This window comes from Oncorhynchus gorbuscha, unplaced genomic scaffold (genome assembly GCF_021184085.1).
Source record: "Oncorhynchus gorbuscha isolate QuinsamMale2020 ecotype Even-year unplaced genomic scaffold, OgorEven_v1.0 Un_scaffold_17444, whole genome shotgun sequence".
Lineage (NCBI taxonomy): Eukaryota > Metazoa > Chordata > Actinopteri > Salmoniformes > Salmonidae > Oncorhynchus > Oncorhynchus gorbuscha.
Window position 1 is genome coordinate 1 of NW_025759044.1, and position 4,779 is coordinate 4,779.

Genomic DNA, 4,779 nt, shown 5'->3' on the forward strand with positions numbered 1-4,779 from the left:
GGGGAGCGTACATTTTTCTTTATTATAAATGTCGCCAACAAAACAAGAAACAACAACAAAATCTTGAACCTTACTAGGGCTATACAGGCCACTAACAGAGTCAACTACCCACCAAATACAAAAGGAAAAAAGGCTGCCTAAGTATGATTCCCAATCAGAGACAACGATAGACAGCTGTCCCTGATTGAGAACCATACCCGACCAAAACATAGAAACACAGAACATAGAGTTTCCCACCCGAGTCACACCCTGACCAACCAAACAGAGAATAAAACGATCTCTACGGTCAGGGCGTGACAATATCAGACTGTTACAACACTCTGCAACAAAACCTTGAAGGTCCCTTACATTTCCCTTAGTATTTCCCAATTCTGTCTTTGTCATCAAATACAAAGTAACAGTGTTAGTAATGATGACTGTGGTTGTCTTTCCAGGAGCTGAGTGGCCATCTTGCTGCAGAGATCACCAGACTTTGCTCTCTGGCCAAGCAGGACACCTTCCCTCTTAGTCAGGAGAGAGATGTGTATGAGCTGGAGGTAAGTGTTCAGTAGTACTTCACTGCACAATAGCTATGTTGCTTAAGTATAACAAAATGTTGGTATAAAATAATGATAAAATATCATCTTTATCTAGTCCAGTCAAGTAAAGTTTGATGTAAAGGTAAACTGTATCTGCCTTTGACTGGTAACACCACTAGATGTCACCCTTAGCAACATGACCAACTTACAGCCTCTAAAACATATGACATACTCATGTGCTGTACATTCTGTGCTGATCTATGGCACCTTGGTCCTCTGGTGTTGTACCTGTGTCTGAGGCATCAACTGTGATTCTGTCTGACTGTTAGATCTCCCTGCGTGTGAAGGAGTCAGAGGCGCAGTGTCTCAAGCAGAAGATCACCTCGCTCAAGGATGAACTCCAGACAGCCCACAGGGTGAGATCACAGCACAGCACACAGAATAACAATAGCCTTTGTCTGTATAAATGTATGAAGAGTAGACATAAGATGGACAACACTATTGTCCTGCTATTGCCATGTATTACTGTGCAAATATTAGCATGGGTCATACTCTATTTAACCTGGTAATAGTGCCTGTTTATAGCCTAATCCCTGTCCCCCCCAGGATAAGAGGTATGCAACAGAGACGTACAAGGACATCTACACAGAGCTAAGCATCATGAGGGCCAAGGCAGAGAGAGACCTGGGACATCTCAGGGAGAACCTGAGGTTGGCCCACAAAGCACTAGGAGAGCTCTCACCTGCAGTGGACACAGATAATAATGGTATACATGACATTAAGCTGGTGGCCCTGCCTACAGGGATTCAGAGATGAACCACTGATGTGAAAACGACAATGTGTTGAGTGCTGCCACTCTGAGGCCAAAACCTGCATGACAGCCAAGTCTCGCTGGATGTTTCCCCAACCACCTCTGGTTTTGGCAGCATCACTAGTCTGTATCGTACAGATGTCATTCATTGCGTAATACAGACAATTTGTGAATAACCTCATTATGTTATGCATCTTAATAATATTGGATGTATCTGAATCCTCTGACTGTTATCTGTGCAGTTTGCTGTAGCATGTCAGTTAGTCCTTTAGATTTTGAATAACGTTCTTGACGTTCTGTCCATTTCTTACACAAATGAAAGAAAGAGACTCTAATTAGAAGTCATCTTGTACAGTGGTGCAGCCTAACCCTATAGAGATCTCCTTTGGGTACACATTTAAAAAATAGATATATATTTTTATTTATTTCACCTTTATTTAACCAGGTAGGCAATTTGAGGCCAAGATAAAGCAAAGCAGTTTGACACATAACAACACAGAGTTACACATGGAGTAAAACAAACATACAGTCAATAATACAGTAGAAAAATAAGTCTATATACAATGTGAGCAAATGAGGTGAGATAAGGGAGGTAAAGGCAATAAATAGGCCATGGTGGCGAAGCAAATACAATATAGCAATTAAAACACTGGAATGGTAGATTTGACAGATGAGTGTGCAAAGTAGAAATACTGGGGTGCAAAGGAGCAAAATAAATACAGTAGGGGAAGAGGTAGTTGTTTGGGCTATTTATAGATGGGCTATGTACAAGTGCAGTAATCTGTGAGCTGCTCTGACAGCTGGTGCTTAAAGCTAGTGAGGGAGATAAGGGTTTCCAGTTTCAGAGATTTTTGTAGTCATTGGCAGCAGAGAACTGGAAGGAGAGGCGGCCAAAGGAGTAATTGGCTTTGGGGATGACAAGTGAGATATACCTGCTGGAACGCGTGCTACGGGTGGGTGCTGCTATGGTGACCAGTGAGCTGAGATAAGGTGGGGCTTTACCTAGCAGAGACTTGTAGATGACCAGGAGCCAGTGTGTTTGGCGACGAGTATGAAGCGAGGGCCAGCCAACAAGAGCATACAGGTCGCAGTGGTAGGTAGTATATGGGGCTTTGGTGACAAAACGGATGGCACTGTGATAGACTGCATCCAATTTGTTGAGTAGGGTGTTGGAGGCTATTTTGTAAATGACATCGCCAAAGTCAAGGATCGGTAAGATGGTCTGTTTTACTAGGGTATGTTTGGCAGCATGGGTGAAGGATGCTTTGTTTGCGAAATAGGAAGCCAATTCTAGATTTAACTTTGGATTGGAGATGTTTTATGTGAATCTGGAAGGTGAATTTACAGTCTAACCAGACACCTTGGTATTTGTAGTTGTCCACATATTTTAAGTCAGAACCGTCCAGAGTAGTGATGCTGGACCGGCGGGCAGGTATAGGCAGCGATCGGTTGAGGAGCATGCATTTAGTTTTACTTGTATTTATGAATATGGCTGCACAATGAATACGGCTGCACAGTATGGTTTCTTATCGATGGCGGTTAAGATATCGTTGAGGACCTTGAGCGTGGATGAGGTGCACCCATGACCAGCTCTGAAACCAGATTGCATAGCGGAGAAGGTACGGTGGGATTCAAAATGGTCGGTGATCTGTTTGTTAACTTGGCTTTCGAAGACCTTAGAAAGGCAGGGTAGGATAGATATAGGTCTGTGGCAGTTTGGGTCAAGAGTGTCCCCTCCTTTGAAGAGGGGTTGACTGCACCTGCTTTCCAATCTTTGGGGATCTCAGACGACATGAAAGAGAGGTTGAACAGGCTAGTAATAAGGGTTGCAACAATTTCGGCAGATAATTTTAGAAAGAAAGGGTCCATATTGTCTAGCCCGGCTGATTTGTGGGGGTCCAGATTTTGCAGCTCTTTCAGAACATCAGCTGACTGGATTTGGGAGAAGGAGAAATGGGGAAGGCTTTGGCAAGTTGCTGTGGGGGGTACAGTGCTGTTGACAGGGGTAGGGGTAACCAGGTGGAAGGCATGGCCAGCTGAGGAAAAATGCTTATTGAAATTCTCAATTATAGTGGATTTATCAGTGGTGACAGAGTTTCCTATCCTCAGTGCAGTGGGCAGCTGGGAGGAGGTGCCCTTATTCTACATGGACTTTACAATGTGAAGGGGCAGAAGGCCAGCCTAGTGGTTAGAGTGGTGGACTAGCAACTGGAAGGTTGCAAGTTCAAATCCCTGAGCTGTTATTCTGCCCCTGTTCCTAGGCTGTCATTGAAAATAAGAATTTGTTCTTAACTGACTTGCCTAGTTAAATGAAGGTAAAGTAAATATAAAATGTCCCAGAACTTTTTGTGTTGCAGGAAGCAAATTTCTGCTTGAAAAAGCTATTCTTGGCTTTTCTAACTACCTGTGTATATTGGTTTCTAACTTCCCTGAAAAGTTGCAATTCACGGGGTCTGTTCGATGCTAATGCAGAACGCCACAGGATGTTTTTGTGTTGGTTAAGGGCAGTCAGGTCTGGAAAGAACCAAGGGCTGTATCTGTTCCTGGTTCTAAATGTCTTGAATGGGACATGCATTACATTACATTTACATTTAAGTCATTTAGCAGACGCTCTTATCCAGAGCGACTTACAAATTGGACATGCTTATTTAAGATGGTGAGGAAGGCATTTTTAAAGAATAACCAGGCATCCTTTACTGACAGGATGAGGTCAATATCCTTCCAGGATACCCGGGCCAGGTCAATTAGAAAGGCCTGCTCGCTGAAGTGTTTCAGGGAGCATTTGATAGTGATGAGTGGAGGTCGTTTGACCACTGACCCATTACGGATGAAGGCAATGAGGCAGTGATTGCTGAGATCTTGGTTGAAAATAGCAGAGGTGAATTTAGAGGGCAAGTTGGTTAGGATGATATCCATGAGGGTGCCCGTGTTTACGGCTTTGTGTTTGTACCTGGTAGGTTCATTGATAATTTGTGTGAGATTGAGGGCATCAAGATTAGATTGTAGGATGGCCGGGGTGTTAAACATGTCACAGTTTAGGTCGCCTAGCAGCACGAGCTCTGAAGATAGATGGGGGGCAATCAGTTCACATATGGTATCCAGAGCACATCTGGGGGCAGAGGGTGGTCTATAGCAGGCGGCAACGGTGACAGACTTGTTTTTAGAGAGGTTGATTTTTAAAAGTAGTTCAAATTGTTTGGGTACAGACCTGGATATTAGGACAGAACTCTGCAGGCTATCTCTGCAGTAGATTGCAACACCGCCCCCTTTGGACGTTCTATCTTGTCTTTGTCACATGTATAATAAATATCTGAACCATCTGTTTTGCCCTTTCATGGGCCTTTGCAGTGTCTCTTGGGGGTCTGGTTGTCTGTTATTCTTCCTCATACATGCACTTTGACCTCTCAATACTGGAGCCAACTAGTTGGTTTATTCCTTATACTGGAGGCA

The 4,779-nt window shown here is 43.7% G+C and overlaps 1 long non-coding RNA gene across 1 annotated transcript; it reads left to right on the plus strand.

The window, feature by feature from the left end:
* The first annotated feature begins 51 nt into the window (after positions 1-51).
* Positions 52-1,837, plus strand: LOC124030883. The gene is made up of 3 exons (XR_006838045.1): positions 52-536; positions 848-934; positions 1,125-1,837. It is a non-coding gene; the product is annotated as an uncharacterized LOC124030883 (long non-coding RNA).
* Positions 1,838-4,779: the final 2,942 nt, after the last annotated feature.